At 40.1% G+C, this 19,671-nt stretch overlaps 1 protein-coding gene and 1 long non-coding RNA gene across 13 annotated transcripts in view; one reads left to right on the top strand and one right to left on the bottom strand.

Annotated features, from left to right (window-relative positions):
* The window catches only part of NPAS3 (neuronal PAS domain protein 3), an 861,794-nt gene that overhangs the window by 72,822 nt on the left and 769,301 nt on the right, over positions 1–19,671 (bottom strand). The gene's annotated exons all lie outside the window — the stretch shown is intronic.
* The window catches only part of LOC123583533, a 216,836-nt gene that overhangs the window by 142,374 nt on the left and 54,791 nt on the right, over positions 1–19,671 (top strand). For all 4 annotated transcript variants that reach the window (XR_006704926.1, XR_006704924.1, XR_006704923.1 and 1 more), the window contains exon 2: positions 7,823–8,016. This is a non-coding gene — a long non-coding RNA (uncharacterized LOC123583533). The remainder of the gene's footprint in view (positions 1–7,822; positions 8,017–19,671) is intronic.

Below are 19,671 nucleotides of genomic sequence, written 5' to 3'. Positions count from 1 at the left end.
CACTTGGAAGTCACCGTACATACTCATATGGCTTTCTGTGGTCAATGAAAAGGTGAACCAAGGTCATGGGTCACTTCCAGGTGTAATTTTTGAAAACAGTCAGTCCCTTAGTAGAAAGAGGTACTTTCTCTCTCCTTCTGCCATGGTGACTATCAACATTTCAGATGGTGCCTGCTCCATCAGCCTGGGTCTTAGAATGAAGAGAGCGTGGGACAGAACCCACAGCCAACTCTCACAGAAATAAATTTTTGTTATAATTTCAGAATTGCTTTTTTACTGCAGCAGAAGGTAGCCCATACTGACTGATACAAATACTAGATCTTTATTATATAAAACAGTCTATGTTGTCCAACTCTTCCAGATAGTGGCAGAACACACAGACAGGACATAATGTTTGTCTGACCCCAAAGATCATGATGTACCAATATACTGTTCCTAGAGTTATTCATATCCTCATTTTATCTCCTATCCTAGGCATGGGTGGCGAGGCTGAGACATGTCTAATTTTCATCCCTTTTAGCACCTACCATGGTTCCTTGTTCCCAGAGCAAAAATTATACATATACACACATATATACAGACATGTATTTACATATGTCTAATATATTCAATAACTAATATTCATTAAATGTTGACTTTAATAAGATCTTCCCAACCTTGTTTCCCGATAGTAGGACAAACATGGTAAATAAATCTTTTCTCACAGATCTTATCCCAGCAGATTTTATGTTTACCCACGATGACAAGCATAGTAATTTTAAAGTGTTACAAAATCTCCAGTACTCCTCCTTCCAAAAGGCAGAGCCTCCTTTCTCTCCCCTCCAGTGTGGGCTAGCCTTGGTGACTGACCTCTAATAAATAGCACATGGTGGAAATGGTGGTGTATGACTCAGTCATGACAGGCAGAATGGCTTCTTGGTGGCTCTGTCCTGGGTCCTTCACTCTGGTGGAAGCCGGAGGCCATGTTGTGAGGACACCTGAGCAATCCGGTGGAGAGGCCAATGTGATGAGGAACTGAGGCTTCCTAGTCAGTCACAGTCACATGAGTGAGCATAGACGTGAGGCCTGCCCCAGTCGAGTCTTCAGATGACTGTGCTCTGAGTTTGACTTGTGTTGCAATCTCAGGAAAGACCCTGAGCTAGAACTTCTCAAAAGTGCTACCAGATTCCTGACCTATAGAAACTATGTGAGATAGCTTTTTTTTTTTTTAAGGAAAATATTTGGGGTGATTTGTTGCGCAATGAATGATTACTAATATTGCATCCACATAGAACTTCCTTTTGGAAACATCATAGCCTTGTTTTGGTATGTGACAACTATGTACATGGGTCAAACTCCTGTAATAGTGAGAAGGAAGGCATTGCCCCCAGTGTCGGTACCTGGTGAATTCACTTACACATGAAAAACTACCTGCAATGCTGATTTTTGTAAGTGGGGTTTGTGTTCTCGAAGGTAAACACTCAACTGATTTTTTTAAATGTGCAATTTGCAAAAGATGCTATCAACAGTGTCATCTACAAGATTGGGAGATCTTGAAAGGCAGGCCTGAAGTCTTGTCTATCATTGTATCTTCTCCCTGCTCTTCTCCAGCTTCCCTTATGCACCGTGCCCACCCTCCCCACCCATGCTCCCACAAGTGCCCAGGATTGTGTTTCATATAAGTAGTCACTCAGTTTGTGTGCTGAATAAATAGATGCTTTCTTTTAAGAATAATTATTCCCTTTACCCCTGCCATGCCACTCTCACAAAACATCTTGTTCCAAGACTTGGCGTTTTTGTTGTTGTTTGAGGAGAGGGAATCCTATGTCCCCTCCTTGTATTCACCTCTAAGGAAGCATGTTCTGCAAAGTGTTATTTTGAGAGTCATGGACCAGTGGTTTGGTAGTTAAAAAAGGATTGGCCCGACGTCCCCCAGAATTAGAGAATACTTTGTTCTCTTTTTGAGAGTTGGTTTCATTTCATTGGCCTGTCCTTCTCAGTCACGTGCCAGGCAACTTTGAAGAGAGTAACAGTCTTCGGCAGACTAGACCCAGGTCATTGGCCACTGTGGCAAGGCAGTGCCCACCATTTTCTGTGAACACAAGTTGTACCACCTTGTGGATATCATACAAATACAGTTGCAGCCAGTGAGGCCAGGCTCAGCAGTCAGGCTCCATCGGCTCTGGTGCTTGCTCTTAAAGTAAAACAACAACCCCCCCCCGTCCCCCCCCGCCCCGAATTTGTCAAAGTCTCATTAGGGCTGATTCCTGCTCCCACTCAGTTGTGAGTCTTCGGCTTTGTTTAGAAACTTGTGAATCATTAACTGAAACTCTAGAGCATAGCTGTGAAAATAATTGTGGTTCAATAATGATGTAATAAACTTCTTTCCATGTCACATTAAGAATAATCGGCCAAAAAAAAAAAAAAAGGAAAAAAAAATCTGCCAACCCATGCCACCCGTCAGCACAAGCTCCTCGGCCATATCTGCCTGCCTGGGATGAGAATCATAATGCATAAGGTTGACTTTCAGGTTTCCTACTCTTGGCAGGGGTTGCTACTTGGTGAGGCTGTCCCCTGGGGGAGAGGAGAGTGTTCAGCTGAGTTGCTCTGCAGTCGGTCTTTGGATGATACCACTCTGGGGAAATAGACACGGTGTCAGAGTCAAGCTGCTACCAGTGGGTGTTTCTATATACAACTACTAAGCAACAGGAAAGTTCAAGGGGGAAAAACTGGGTATTGTAAAGACAGCCTTTGAGAGTACAAGACATCCAGTGTGACCCATTCCGCAGCAGGCTGTACGCTCCAAAGAACATGCCATATGAATACTGCAAGCAAATGTTTTAAATCTTATTGGAGACACCCTATAAATGTTGCCACTTGAGGGATCTATTCTGGGAGAGAAATATAGCACGTCCTCTCGGGATGCCGTTGGATTCCATTACCAATATTGCGTATGGGATCGAGTGTGGCAATGCTTTTATCACGACTATAAAGTGGTTACGAGCCAATTCCTCATATAAAACATACTCAATAACATTGAGGCTTTTTTTTTCCCTTTTCTGTTTCCTTCTTTTATTTCCTTCCTCTCTTTTTCTCTCCTTTCCTTTCTTTCTTTCTTTCTTTTTTTAACGACAAACATGATGTCAGACAAAGGGCATCAGGACTTGGTCTTTGTAGTACAAAACAAAATAACAATACATAAACACCTTTGTGAAGGCAGCTCGAAACCCCATGTTTTCTATTAAAAAGTCATGTTCAATCTTCACTGTTGATAGAACCGAATAGCTAACACAGAGAACATTGTATATCAGAAAGGTCAATAGTTATTATGAGCTACAAATATATTTTTTTCCATCCTTCAGGCTGTTTAGCGCATATCACAGCATGAGCAGCTGTCTTCTTTAATGCTTTTAAAATTAGAATCCCAAAGAGGAAGAAAAAATTATGGTTGCAATGATTGCTCTTTGCTTTTGTAAGTTTACTTTAATATACTATTTTATATACATGAATCTTCTGTGCAGCCTGTCCATGGGGCAGGAACCGGTTGCCAGTATCTAGTTGAGCTGCCATGTTTATTTTCTTAGCATTCGAGCCAAATCTCCATTTCAGGAGCAGATGTTGTCGACATACTATATTTTAAAAAGGAGTTATATAGAGGAGTCTGGTTACAGAGGCACTTGCAAACACACACATATGCATTCTGCCTTTTCACTGCTTTAAAGCTCGGGGACTAACTACAACAATGCCATGTGATGAGAAACAGTTATGCAGCACTGGCTGAAAAATCAGGCGGTGATTCAAGCCATTGATACACAAAGTATCTCTCTCCAAATGCAGGCCTGTGGACTGGGAGCACACCTTTTAAGTTTTGAAAGGTTGATCTGCCTGACCCTGGAACTTTTTGCCCTGACTCCGTGCATGACCCTGAAAGACAACATGAGGTTTTAAAACAGTACAAGTGAGCACATATCAGAATTTTTAGCATAGCTCACTTAGTCTTTGTTCAGTTATTTAAAGGCTGGTTGGGTAGCTACAATGAGCTGGAACCATTTATAACTGTAAGTGCTTACGTCTGGGAGCAGGGAAAATAGATAGTAACTTGTGGTGGTGATTAATGCTATGAAGAAGGGCCACGCAGAGTAAGGGGCTGGAGAGTAAAGAGGACCAAGGCTGGTTGGGTGGTCACAGGGGCCTCACTGACGGGGTGGCTTTGGAGAAGACCTGAAGCCACGTAGATAAATGGGTGAAGATACCACCCACACATCACACTGTAACTTTAGGACTTCAGATTGGTACAAGGCTTTATAGAAAACGACTATTTGGATAGACACGTACCAGTGGCAAATCCTAGACATGTTACCTTTTGCACATTTTCTTGTCCAAAATTAAAATAAGTGCTATACTAAAGATAAAATAATGTAACACGTGGGAAACTAAGGAAGGAATTAATGGGCCGGATGGTCCGGAGAGTCGAGTGCATGCCAGATGCACCTTACTGGTATTGTCAATTCTTTGGGCATCTCTAGAGGGAGCAGCAGCTTCAGGACATAAGGGAGCCAAAGACTGAGTAAATAAATGACACTCTTGTCTTTGGTGAATTTTGGTAATGAAAATAAAGAGACCTGAGCATGTTTACTGATTGGGAAGACTGAGCTTAAAGTTGTATACATTGGAAATTCTAATTGAAGAATTAAGTATCCTAAGGGATATTTAATCAGCAACTGAGAAAGATAAGTGAGCCTCTGAAATGGGGAGGCAGAAAAAAAAAGGAGGACATGAGAAAGGAAAGGGGGAGGAGGAGGAGGGAGGAAGAGGAGTGTGATGGCAATGGCTAGGAACAACTTAATTTCACTAGGTGAAGTGGGAGAAGGAGAGGATTTTGGATGTGAAAGAAGCTGCCTAGCAGCCATGTGGGCCGAGCATCAAGGACCAACAGAAAATAAGTAATAAGGCTACACAGTGGCTGGCAGTTGCTTCGTTGTAAGAGGACTAATTTTCTACCGAACTCTAGTAACAGTGGCTTTGGGGTAACAGTGTTACTCTAGTAACAGTGGCTTTGGGGTAACAGTGTTACTCTAGTAACAGTGGCTTTGGGGTCTTTCCAGGCAATGCTCAGTAGAGTAACCTTTTCCCAGGGATGGGAGCTGAACAATGGGAACAAAAGAAAGTCCAAAGAGTGTGGGACTGCCAAGGGTTAAGAGACAGACAAGTGAAAGTGACCAAGTGATGAGCTAGGGAAGAGAAAAGGATGACAGGGCAGGGAATGGTGACCCGGGGGAGGCAGCCAGTAAGTGGGGCTTTGTGCAGAAAGGATTGGTGAGTTATTTACTCACCAGTTATTTACTGCTTTTAAATAAGTTTATGTCACATTTTCTCTAAGTTCATAGGAAACTTGGAAAATCGGAAAAAGTAAATAAGAAAAAAAATGTCTATAACCTTATCATCCAGTTACAGTCACTATTAAAACTAATGTTTTGTTGCAGTCTTATTTACTATTTATTTAGATACTTATTTCAAAACGGGGAACATATCTGTTTCTCCCATATTTTTTTTTAATGTTTATTTATTTTTGAGACAGAGAGAGACAGAGCATGAACGGGGGAGGGTCAGACAGAGAGGGAGACACAGAATCCGGAACAGGCTCCAGGCTCTGAGCGGTCAGCACAGAGCCCGACATGGGGCTCGAACTCACGGACTGCGAGATCATGACCTGAGCCGAAGTCAGACGCTTAACCGACTGAGCCACCCAGGCGCCCTCTCCCATATTTTTTAATATTAGTCATAGCTCATGTGGTGATAATTGCTGTACTTTCATTAGACACTGGGGAATAAAAGGATATCGGGGCTCTTGGTTGCAAAGCAGCTTTAAAAAACAAACAGGGGCGCCTGGGTGGCGCAGTCGGTTAAGCGTCCGACTTCAGCCAGGTCACGATCTCGCGGTCCGTGAGTTCGAGCCCCGCGTCGGGCTCTGGGCTGATGGCTCAGAGCCTGGAGCCTGTTTCCGATTCTGTGTCTCCCTCTCTCTCTGCCCCTCCCCCATTCATGCTCTGTCTCTCTCTGTCCCAAAAATAAATAAACGTTGAAAAAAAAATTTTTTTAAAACAAACAAATTAGAGTATCCCATATTACTACATCACTTTCAAATATACTATTTTTTTAAAACACTTTTTAACATTTGTTTATTTTTGAGAGACAGAGCAAGAGCATGGGAGGGGCAGAGAGAGAGGGAGACATAGAATCCAAAGCAGACTCCAGGCCCTGAGGAGTCAGCACAGAGCCCGACATGAGGCTCGAACTCATGAATTGTGAGATCATGACTTGAGCCGAAGGTGGATGCTTAACCAACTGAGCCACACAGGCGCTCCTCAAATATATTATTTTTACTGTCTACATAATATTCCATTGCTTCGTGATGAATTTCTTTTAAATTAATCTTTTTTCAACCTTCTTATTATTTCTTAGGGTGGATTTCTAGAAATAGTATTACCTGGTCAAAGAGCATGAGCTTTTTTTTTTTTTTAATTAAAAAAATTTTTAATGTTTATTTTTGAGAGAGGGAGAGCACATGTGAGTCGGGAAAGGGCAGCGAGAGGGAGACAGAGGATCCGAAGCAAGCTCCATGCTGACAGCAGAGAGCTCAATGTGGGGACGCAAACTCACAAGCCATGAAATCATGACTTGCCCCGAAGTCAGAGGCTTAACTGACTGAGCCACCCAGGTGGCCATGAGCTTTGTTTGTTTGTTTGTTTGTTTAAAGCTAATGTGTACAAATTGACTTTCAGAAAAGTTTTATCAGTTTACATATTTATCAACAATGTTGATGGTGTTCAGATTGACTGCCATCTTAAAAAATATCTGTTCTCACCTAATAAAAAAATATTAAGTTAGCATGAGATACAGAGAAGAGTCCCCCTGAAAAGCAATACGTAAAAATATCTCACATGTTTAATTTGGATTTTTATTTCTAATGAAGTTGAGGAATGTTTTAATATGTATTTATTGGCCATTTGAATCTTTTTCTTTTTTTTTTAATTTTTTTAATTTTTTTTTATTATTTAAAAAAAAATTTTTTTTTCAACGTTTATTTATTTTTGGGACAGAGAGAGACAGAGCATGAACGGGGGAGGGGCAGAGAGAGAGGGAGACACAGAATCGGAAACAGGCTCCAGGCTCTGAGCCATCAGCCCAGAGCCTGACGCAGGGCTCGAACTCATGGACCGCGAGATCGTGACCTGGCTGAAGTCGGACGCTCAACCGACTGCGCCACCCAGGAGCCCCCATTTGAATCTTTTTCAATGAATCCTATATTTATATCTTTTATTCTCCACTTGAATTTTTAGTGTTTTTCTTATCAATTTGAATGAGATACTTACATTTATTAAAGATACTATTTTTGGCACACTTCTTGTAAATATTTTCCCATTTGATTGCTGTTTCCGTTTGTGATGTTCACTAACGCACGTGTTTTTAAATTTTAAAACTTTGTGTGTGTGTGTGTGTTTTTTTTTTTTTTTTTTGGGAGAGAGTGTGAGCCAGGGAGAGGGACAGAGAGAGGGAGAGAGAGAGAGACAGAATCTTAAGCAGGCTCCATGCCCAGCACAGAGCCCGACATGGGGCTCGATCTCACAATCGTAAGATCACGACCTGGGCCGAAATCAAGAGTTGGATGCTTAACTGACTGAGCCACCCAGGCGCCCCTCATGTTGTTTAATTTTATACAGAGAAGTCTGTGTGTTTTTACCTTTGTGACTTCCTGTGTTGTACTTGTATTTTAGAAAGTTTTTCTCATTTTTTATGCAGATATTTGGCATGTTAAAAATGAAGCATTTTTTTTTTTTTTCAGGTCAAGGTATGATTATGCCAATGGGTGGCTAAGGGCAAGTCAAAGAAAGAGTTTTTTGAGCACTGGCGGTCAAGAAGTGTGTGTGGAGTAGCTATTCATCCTGGAAACTGTCATTCTGGCATCTGTTGCCTCCTTGCGGAGATCGCTACACAGGAAGACTGCAAAGCACGAGCTGACACCGCTGAGGGCAGCAGGTGAGTGATGTGGGTGTTGACAGATGATGGCCCTGAGAACAGGTAAGGAGCACTTTTTTTTTTTTTTAAAGAGGAAATTTTTCAGCGATGATGTTGGGGGAAATGATGCAGAAATGGCACTGGAAACAAAGTATGATGACCACTCCTCTTTCGTGTTGAAGAGTTAGAAGCATAGGAATCGTGGCTTCTAGTAAGAGAGCGTTTCAAGAGTAGTGGCCTCCAGGAGACAAAGATTTTAGTAAGGGTGCAGGAGCAGAAGTCGGCTTGTGGAAAAGACAGTGGCTGCGGCACGGTAGGCTCCTAATTAGGATTCCCAAATAAAATACAGGAAACCTTATGTTGGAATTTCAGGTAAACAATGACTTTTTTTGTAGTATGACCCAAATATTTCATACAAATTTCCAAATTAACTAAGAGTCCTGTATTTTTATTAGCTGGATCTGGCCATTCTGCCCCTAGAAGAATGAGTACTCTGTGCACACAGAGGAAGGGTTTTGCATGAGAGCTGTCGTGTGATTAACAGGAATGAAGAATGAAGGCGTTTAGAAGATGGGTCTGAGATACATTTGTTTGACAGAAAAAAGTTCTGAATGGCCGGAAGCTTCCATTGGAGAGTGTTAGAGAACTAAGCCATAATTGAAAATTCTAGCGGATGTTGGTATAAATATGTGGCTTTTCCAAATTTGCCTTCCCAGGTCTAGCATAATGACCACTAAAAAAAATGGAAGTACAATGGGCATACAGCATCCCATTACTTTTAGGTGTACATCATAGTGATTGACTATTTTTGTCCATTATGAAATGATCCCCATGATAAGTCTAGTTATTTCTGTCACCACACAAAGTTACTACAATATTACTGACTATATTCCCTATGTTGTACTTTGCATCCGCATGACTTACTTTAAAACTGGGAGACTGTACCTCTGGACCTCCTTCACTTGATGTGCCTTCCCTCCAACCCACCCCTGCTCTGGTAATCCAACAGTCTGTTTCCTGTATCTATGAGTCTGTTTCTGTTGTTGTTGTTTTCTAGATTTTACGTATAAACCAAATCATATGGTAGTTGCCTTTCTCTGACTTATTTCATTTAGTAAAACCCTCTAGGGCTATTCATGCTGTTGGAAATGGCAAGATTTTATATATTTTTTACGGCTGAGTAATATTTCTCTGTGTGTGTATTACATTTTCTTTATTCATGTATCGGTGGACACTTAGGTTGCTTCCATATGTTGGCTACGCTATATAATGTTGCGATGAACACGGGGCTGCAAATATCTCTTCAAATTGGTGTTTTCATTTTCTTTAGATAAATAGCCAGCTGTGGAATTGCTACATTGTATGGTGTTTCTATTTTTAATTGTTTTGAGGAACTTCCATACTGTTTTCCATAGTGGCTACACCAATTTATATTCCCACCAATGTACACAAGGGTTCTCTTTTCCCACAGCTTCACCAACACTTGTTATGTTTTACCTTTTTTATAATAGCCAATCTGACAGGTATAAGGTGATATCTCATTGTGATTTTGTTTTGCATTTCCCTGATGATGAGTGATGTTGAGCATCTTTTCGTGTGTCTGTTGGCCATCTGGATGTCTTCCTTGGAAAAATGTCTATTCAAGTGTTCTGCCGATTTTTTAATTGGGTTGCTTGTTTTTATAATAAGATGGGGAAGTTATTTATATATTTTGGATATCAACCCCTTGTTGAAAGTAGCCAGTTTTAATTTACCTGTGTGTGTGTGTGTGTGTGTGTGTGTGTATTCTGGGGATAGAGGTGAGCCTGAGTTGGCAGGTCTCCATAGATGTCTTCTGAGTCAGTATCTTCTGCTCATTTATTATTTTTTATCATATAGGGGAAATATGAGCAGCTAGAATTTATTGATTTTATTATGGCTTTACTCTAAGATGTCTTTAAGTGGTTATTTTTTTAATAAAGTTTTCAGTTAGAAGTACTGTATTGAATCCATCATCAATAAAGGATTGAGTCTTATTTATTGGAGAATATGTAAAAAAATTTTTTTACATTTATTTTATTATTGAGAGACAGAGCATGAACATGGGAGGGGCAGAGAGAGGAGGAGACACAGAATCTGAAGCAGGCTCCAGGCTCTGAGATGTCAGCACAGAGCCTGACACGGGGCTCAAACCCACCAACTATGAGATCATGACCTGAGCTGAAGTCAGACACCCAACTGACTGAGCCACCCAGGCGCCCCTATTGGAGAATATTTTAGTAACATTATTTAGAGGAGCCAGAAATGGGATTTAACCCAATAATTATCTACAGCTGTTACTTTGCTAATGAAAATCTATTTTGACATCTTATAATTAAGCAAGTGTTCCTTTTGTTTATCATTCCAATAAGTTTCAGTGACTGCTACTCCACCTTAGTACCAAAACAAAGTCTTCTCATCCTTTGGTAGAAGGAATCCTGCTTTACTGTGAGGAAGACAGGTCTTCATCATTATAATCTTGGTCAGCTAATAGGTGTGTAGGCATCATAATATGTGTGGAGGCATCATTTCCATATCTGAACTTGACGTCGGGTCATTTGTGTATTTTCTTCAAGGCTTTGCATAATCTTCCCAAGTGGTGGGGATAAAAAACCAGATATTTTTTAATGATTCAATTTACAGACTTTGCAATTATTAGACTTGCTGTAGAATTACCCTCTTTTCTTCAATTTAAAAAGATAAAAGCTGTTGCTAATGGTGATGGTGAAAATGGGGTAGACGCCGCCTTTTCTCCAACTGGGTGCAAAGTAAATTTGTATTAATTGCCGCATTACTGCCCCTTTCCCGGCTTCACACATAGCTCTCTAATAATGTGCTTGATATTTTGAACATCGACACTTTAGCGTTATATCAGATGGCTTTTGGGTCTAAATTGTATATTCTATAATGCCAAATAATTATTTTAAAAATTGGCACCACATATTCTTTGTTGCCTGGTAGCTGAATGCTCCCACTGCATTTGTCATAATGGTTTTGTGGTTAATCCTCTCAGCTGCAGGGACGCCGGGTATTTATGATTGCCCTTGATCTGGGTCTTCAATTACTTGACCTTACGTGAGAATGAATCCATCTATAACAGTAGGCTGTCCTTTGCCCATTTCTCCATTTTATTATTGCATTTATTCCTAACATATTCCTTCTGCACGTCATTAGCAAAGTTCTTCGTGTTTTTCAACAGCTTGGGAAGCTGCGTCTTAGAAGTGACCCAGAAGTTCAGGTCCTATACGTGGAGAAAATGCCCCTGTTGCGATGCTTATCCTCAGGTTTTACTCAAAGCTATGGCCTGCATCTTTTAGTTTCTTCCCTAATTGTTTCAGTTACCAGCAAAACCAAATACATCAAAATAAGTTTCCCTGAAACAGGAAATTATTTACACATAAAACCCTTGAGATTGAGCACTCTTTCCCTCTGCAGAGAGACTTGAGAGTATTTTCCGCTCCTGGCACAAATAATGCATAGGTATTGTAATGATTACTAATATTAATTACTTGCGTGGTAGATAGTACTGCTTTTACTTTCTTCTGATGAGTTTTGTATATTATTTTTTGGTGCCCAAATTGTGTTATATTCTTTAAATTGTGAGCATCTAAGAGACTTGAAAAAATTAGCTTATATCCATAGTGGAAACTAAAATATCTCAAGTCAACCTAGAAAGGTCTATTTATTCTGAAACCTACATCTTGCCCTTCAAAGTTTTTCTGTTGACCCTAACAACCAGTATCTACAATCCTTTCTCTAAAAGTGGAATGCTTTTCTCCGACCAGGTAAAATAGCAGTGTGCATGTAAATAATTTAGGGGAAGACAAAAGTAGTCTTAAAGGGGAAGCAAGGGCAAAGAAGAAATTATCTTTTTACCAAGAGAATTAGTTTACTTGAAAAAGAATATTCTCTCTTATACAATTTGAAGTCTAACATTTTAGTAGATGCCTGTAAGTCCGAAAACATAAAATTATCAATAAAAATCTTTGCCAGCTTGACAATGATTTTCCTTTCTCCTTTTGGCTTGTTGGGGGAAGAAAGAAAGCATTTAGATACATGCAGAACATGTAAGTAATCTCAGTAAGGTGATATTCTTGGGATTTTCCATATTTATATATTTTTTCCTACATTGTATTTTCACTACCCAAGAGCCCTGGCTGTTATTTTTTTCCCGAAGTCTGAAGATCACCCCATGGATTAACAAATGATTGAGGATTCTCTCTTAAAAGACTCTTTAAAAAACTGTCAGAATCAGCCTGAGACAAAGATTTATTATGAACTATTTAAAGGGCTTAATATATGTATCCCCAATGAGCCCTTGGAGCAAACTAAAAAGGAAGAGTGGAATTCTCAAAGAATAGGAAAAATTCTCCAATGCCCCACTTTCTTCACACCATGATTACTGTTTACTCAAAGGATAAAATGCCTAACCTGTCACACAAAGTCTTCAGAAGCCATGGTCCTGCTGATGTACAGTAAAAACAAAACAATGAAGACCGACAGTAATGCGCTTGAGAAAGGCAGCCGTAATTTACTTTCTAACCTGTTCACTAACACACTAATGTGGCTACATCTTGTAGTGGGAGCTGATCTCTGACCCACGCAGCAATCAAACAACTACCCGAGTGTTGGCTGTCACAGAAGCTGGGACCGTCACCTTAATTATACGTTGCTGGATAACAAACCTTCCCTTAATGAGCAACTTTTCTCCTACGCGTATTCCAGCTCACCCCTTCTGTCCTTGAAAAGGCCCACTGCAGATCGCTGCAGTTGAAATTGGCGAAGCATATTCATAAGTATTCTTCCTAACAGGTAATAAATACTACCTGAGCAGGCTGTTTGCTTTATGAGAATGCCAAGATATAATTAAAATTATAGGCTTGCGCTCCTGGGAGGCTCTAGAGAAGAATCATTCAAGACTGAAGGGAAACTTTTCAGTGAACTTAGAACCAAGCTTTTCTCTTTTCATATTAGTAATAATAGTAATTATTATTATTGTAATGACTGTCTTCTTTTCTTTGGGATTTATGTTTGGCAAGGAGATTTTTTTTTTTTCCTGCTTAATTGATACAATGTCTGCACTAGCATTTCATCTTCCTAGACGCAGGATTTCTTTATTTTCCTCTCATTATAGCATCCTCAATTCTGCTATGATCAGCTGATCATGCCCCAACAATTAACACAGATAAATAGGAGGGCCTTACAGGGAGGGTTTACAGATAACCTTGAGGAGAAATTGTGCCTCTCTATGGAAAGAAGACCGTTTGCGTTTAGGACAAACAGTGACACCATCTTAAATATAAAGATGTACTTCCATCATGCCCTAGCTTGATGCTGGTTTGGGACTAGTCCATCAGCAAGGTGAATGGTATCGATTGGTGACTTATTGCAGAGAAGGGAAGGACTTAGAGACCAGATTTGTGGGTTCCACTTTGATTTTATTTTAATCTTCTAAAGACTTTGCTTTTTCTTTTCATATGGGCAGATACATTTTCTCTGCAAAACAGCTCTGGTGATGTTTGATGAGACACAGAGTTTATATATATTGGGAACTCTACTGTATTTACTTTAAGTTACCGTGTACAGTGGCATACATGAACTAATCCAAGAAAATCACAGAGGTTGGCACACGATGGGCACTCAGTTAATGGCAGCTTTTGTGATTGCACTTGGTGTTTCTAGTATCTTTGCAGGTTGGTTCCTAACATCTTTTTTTTTTTTTTAGGATTACTGGGTGGATCAAGGGTATAAGGGATGGTAATACTCAGTTGTTCCCTAGGTCCCAGAGCAGAAGATTCTAACCTGGAATCACAACAGTGGGACCACTGGGCAAGATGATCGCCACAAACACAGAGGGCAGCAGCATGGCAGGGTGGCGGGCGGGGGGCTGGCATATGCTTTGGAATTAGGAAGCCTGAGTTCTAGGTTTGGCTGAGCAACCAGACAGTTCTACAGTCTTAAGTCAATTATGTATCTTTCCACCATCCATTCCCTTATCCTTATAAAGCACATGATGTTACATGTCTTACCGAATATAAGGAGGTTGTTGGGAAAATCAAATAAATCCACATGAAGGAAAGGTTTGATTAATGTAAGTCAAATGTGAGCAGCAAACATTTGTTGAGCAGTTAGGAGGTACCTGGTACTGAAATACCATATCAAATGTGAATCTGATTAATACTGGAAAAAAACAAATAACCTATAAGAAATATTACTGTCTTGTTCTCAAAATTCATACATTCACTAACATTTCTGGTTGTGTTACTATCATCAACATCACTTTGGGAAGAGATTTCTAGGCTGATAAATTGCAGAAATGGGTAGTTATCATGAACCTGACTATAAGATGGTCAGAAAATTTTACAGTCACTGGTTTTATTAGAAAGTGCTACAGACTAAATGTGAACATGAGAAAATGCAAATGCAAAAAAGGAGAGAAGAAGATTAAATGGAATAAAAGTGAGGAAGAAAGATGTTGGGTAGTAAGAAAGGAACGAGAGAGAAGATTTAAAAGATACGTACAAAGGACTAAGAGGTATAAGAAAAACACAACAAAGGATACAGATGAAGCAACAATACAATTACAGAATGGGAGCCTGGGAACATTAAGAAAATAAGAGGAGAAAAGAAGGATGGAAAGAATAGGAATGCTTTTCTTACAACCACATCATAGGTTGCAGTCTGCAAACTAGCTGCTGGTTCTGGGTTGCATGTGCTAATGACCCATGCTTTCTCCAGACCTAAAATGCTAGACAAGCATGAATCCAAATATTTGGATGGACATATATATATTTATTTATTTTTAATGTTTATTTATTTTTGAGAGAGAGAGAGAGACAGAGCATGAGCAGGGGAGGGGCAGAAAGAGAAGGAGACGCAGATCTGAAGCAAGCTGCAGGCTCTGAGCTGTCAGCACAGAGCCTGATCGGGGGCTCAAACTCACATGAGCTGTGAGATCATGAACCTAAGCTGAAGTCAGACGCTCAACTGACTGAGCTACCCAGGTGCCCCTGGATATTTATTTTTTAATAAATATAACCTTTGCAAAAGGGTATCCCCTTTGCAATTTGGGTATCCCCAAATTTGCAGCGTGAGAATCTTCAATCCATACACTGGGTGATAGGCTAGGTTTCCTCAGCAGCCATTTTCTTTTGTGCACACCAGGTTTGAGATACAGGGAATTAGGATTTAATGCCAGGTGATTTACATACACATTTAATTTAGTTGTCACAACACTCTTTGAGAGAAGCACTTTTATTTTTCCCATTTTAAGGAGAATCCATTGTCTATGACCACGTACCCTAAAACACCCCCTGTTGCCTCTACATCATGGCTTAAACTACATCTAGATTTATTCATTGTAATTTATTTAGAAATCTTTAACTTTCTTTCATCTCTGCTGCAATATATTTCAAAGAATCCTGGTGCATGGAAAGATACCTAAGAAATCTTGGAAAAGGATAGTAGGAACTTAGAGTGATTTTTATTTTCTACTTTATTTTCCAGATATTATGAGATTATATCTTTTCTACAAGAATATATATCTTTATGTACTTAGGCTTGTGTGTTGAAAGGGTTGGTGCTTGTCCCGTTCACAAGTGCCCTGAAATACTCTGTTTCAGCCTGCCGTGAACAGCTGGGACTGCAGGGAACAGTTGGTATGGAACATCAATAACGAGGGGGTCTCCCTTGCACTTTATGTGAGAGGAGGAGGAATCACTGTGCCTTTGGAACTGAACTCTTGGACTCTTCTTTATCTTTGGCACTGAGGAAGCTGGCTTTTCTGTCCTTGTTAGATACGTGTCTGTATATCTATATCTGTATCTACCTATGTCTGTCTATCTGCTATGTCTCTAAGTTTATATAAATCCTACTGTGGTTTTCAAACAGAAACAATGGTTTCCCTGGCAAATCCCTCCTAATGACATCGACTCCCCTCTCCTGTCTGTTCTGTGCCATAGAGTGCTGTCATTTTATGAGCAAGCCCTTTCCAAAACCTCCTTTCAAAATGTTTAAAGAGTCCTACTTCTGCCCTTAAATGTTTTGTGACACATTTAAGTAGAACACAGCTTTGTAAAAGAATGAATTAAAATATAAAAATTATGTGTGGATATAAGACATAAGAAAATATAAAGCAAGTGCTGTGTGGTGGATGGCAACTATAAGGAGCCATAGAAGGTTGGAGAAAATGAGGACATGTACGGAGAGGGTAGCTCTATGAGGAGCAATGGAAAGGAAAAGCAGAGAGAGAGGAAAAGAATGGTAAGAAGGAGCAAGGGGAAAACTCCAAAATATAAAAGAAAGTAGAATTCCATTTATATGAAGCACCTAGAATAGGCAAATATTTAGAGACAGAAAGTACAATAGTGGTTACCAGTGGATCAGGGGAAGGGCAAATGGGGGAGCTATTGTTTAATGGGTACAGATTTTCAGTGTTGGATGATGAAAAGGTTCTTGAGATGGATAATGGTGTTGGTTGCACAATATGAATGTATTTAGAGCTATTGAACTATACCCTTAAAAATGGTCAAAATGGTAACTTTCATGTCATGTATATTTTACGACAAGAAAGACACTAGGACTTACACTAATGAAAAGTTATATAATACCAATGGGAGGGGGGAGGAAAGAAATGCAAAAGTAAAGGAAAAAAAGAAAAAGACTACAGGGAAGAATAGAGAACGAATGGACGCATGAAAAACTATTGTTTCTATCAAGGCTAAGAGGAAATAATAGCTGAAGCACTGCATTTCAGTTATTTACTTGTTCATTCAACAAATATGTATGAGGCACTTACACACTGTGAAGCACTGGGGATACAGAAATGAATTATATAGCTACTGTCCCTCTTTTCAAGGAGTGTCTGTCTAGTGGTAGGTTACAAAGGTCAGTGAGACATTGTCTTGCCTTTAGGGAATTCATGGTCAGGGCTTATCTACCTTTATTTCATAAATAAGTTAGTACATTTAATGAGGTCCAGCCCTCCTCCAATGAAGCCTTGGGATGGAGGCTTGGATTGTAGCCCAATTGAAATGTACATTGGGCCTGGCACCACAAACTTATTCTGGCACAGATTTAAAGAACTAGATGATCTAGAATGATATCCCCATGGGTAGCAAGAAAAATGAGAGCAGAGGAAGGTTAAGTGATTTGTCCTGGTTTACCCAGTTCTTTAGGAACAGAGTTGGGAGCATAACCATCTCCTGCCTTCCAGTCCAACCTTCATTTGGTTAATATAGATGAAAAAGGTTGAAAAAAAAAAAAAAACCAAAAACAAACACCTGATTAGTAATCAGAACCATAAAGGTGATTCACACTGTTCCATCAAGTGCCAAGGACTTACTGAAATAAAGAAAATCAGAGAGGGTTTAATTTCAAGGACTCAAAGGTCACTATTTTATAGGACAGCAACCAATCATATAAATACCGAGATGAAGGCACAATCAGAGCCAGATTACAAACACAAGGCAGAAACTGTTCCAGGGTGACTAATGCAATAATATTGAGGAATGTCACAGGTCCCTATTATAGTCAAAGTCACTTTAACTAATTGGCTCAGGCTATAAAAACATACAATCTGGGTCAAATGACACTGCTGAACGAAGCTTCTCTGCTCAGACATTATCTTAAATCAAAGTTTCCCAATAGGAAGGCAAGAGGAAAAGACAATGTCCAGTTTTTCTGGAGATCATGAGAGATTTCAAAACTGGTTTATTTAATAGCAACCAGCTATGTGTCAATGGACAATGATAATAATACTCTTTCTTCTTTAGTATTGCTGCATACTTCAGGATACCGTGTTTCCAAGGGATACTATGGGATTTCATGGACTCTAAGACATCATCTGTTTTAAGATGGTGCATCTTTTTATGAAGCTCTAAGAAAAAAAAATACTGCCAGTTATAGGATCATAAGATAACATTGTGAGATGCACCCCATTGACAGAATCAATGAAATAAGGCATTTTTTCTTGATTCAGAATAAGCGATAATTACCTCTCTTGGTTTTAGAAAGGGAAATAAATCAAGGAATGTATTGTTGGTATTGTTGAATACTTAACCAAAACTTTTCCACTCTTTTGTTTTCCTTAAAAGTACCCCAAGTACCTGTCTCCCTCTGCCTACTGCATTCTTCCCGGGAAGCAAGCTCCAGGCATGAATCATGATTTGGTAAAGCCATTGTGGGTCTCATTACCCACAATTGATTTCAGAAGTTATTCATTCAACAAGTAGTTCATGAGTTTCTGCTAGTGCCTGTCCAAGTTCTAGGTTCTGAAGTTACCAAAGTGGGAAAAAGAAAACCCTCCCCAACAGAGCTTCCAGTAGGAAAATAAGTGAACTATATAGTATGCTAGATGGTAGGAAAGGTTATGGAAAAAAATAAGACAGGGGATGAACACAGGGAATGTAGGGGGAGGGAACTGCTATATTAAATAGAATGGCCAGGAAAAAATCTCACTGAGAAGGAGGCATCTGATTGGAGACTTGAAGGAAGTAAGGCAGTGACCATTTGGATATCTGGTGGAAGAGTATTCCAGGAAGAAGTAGTAGCCTGTGCAAAGGTCTGGAGATGGGGATGTGCACTGTGTATTTAAGGAATAGCAGAAGCCAGTGTGGCCAGAGCAGAGTATGGGAAGGAGAGCAGTGGGGATGAAGGCAGAGAGCTGATGAAACAGTGGTGTGGCCTAGCAAAGATACACCTTCAAGGAACTTTGGAATCGACTCTGAATATGATGACCAAGCCAAAAAGCCACACAGGAGTGTGAGTGGAGATTATGAAGAAAGGACAAGGGTGCTTCCAAGAGCACCTGCCTCTGCAAGGATGCAGTTCAACCCTGAGAAGTTAGGAGGGTCTGATGGATTCGGCTTTTGGGAGAAGTTCTGTGCCACCTTCAAAAGAGATCAACAAAATGAAACAAAATAAAACACCCAAAGACTGCTCCGCATCAGGACAATGCTGTGAGGATGTGGCTATTGCCAAGTAAGAAGTAAGGCTGAGGAGACAAAGGCAGAAAGAAGGAAAGAACCTGGTTTTTGATGACCTCGTTGGGCCGCTGAATTCACCCATGTTCGTGTTGTCCTTCCTTTGGACTTGTTATTATGTGGGATTACAGCTTCCTTTTAAGTCCATTGAGTTGCTTCTGGATAGAAAAAAAATCCTCCATGGAGGATGGATGATGAATCCAGCAACAGAATTCAGAGCTTTGGGTCTGTGGCTTGATTTTCTTGACAAAGAATGTCTCCGGCAAGGGAGAGAGAGGGGTGATAATTTTCAGGAAGGGTTGGCTCTGGCAAGGTTGGGAGGGGTAGAAGGCAATGATGGTCACTGACCTTGCGTGACATAGATAATCTGCCTCCTGTTGTCGAGGTGAGTGAGACACACAGTATACAAAGAAGTAGGCTTTTTATTTTGTTTTAATGTTAGAATGAATCTACTCATTCTCAGATAAAGAGCTCAGTGTTCAGAGCTGTCACTTGGTTCCCCTCACCTCCAACCTTTGTGCCTCCTTTCAAATGTGGCCTGCGCTATCCACAGTTTTGGATAGTTGGACCAGTTTTGGACCAGTTTATGGACCAGTTTATGGACCAGTTTTCTCAGGGTCTGGTGTTTATTGTAAATTCAGCCAAAGGGACGTTCCACAGCCCGGTGCAGGCCATT

The sequence above is a fragment of the Leopardus geoffroyi genome, chromosome B3, assembly GCF_018350155.1.
Source record: "Leopardus geoffroyi isolate Oge1 chromosome B3, O.geoffroyi_Oge1_pat1.0, whole genome shotgun sequence".
Lineage (NCBI taxonomy): Eukaryota > Metazoa > Chordata > Mammalia > Carnivora > Felidae > Leopardus > Leopardus geoffroyi.
Note: the sequence above shows the minus strand (reverse complement) of the source record. Positions and strands in the feature narration are given on the sequence as shown.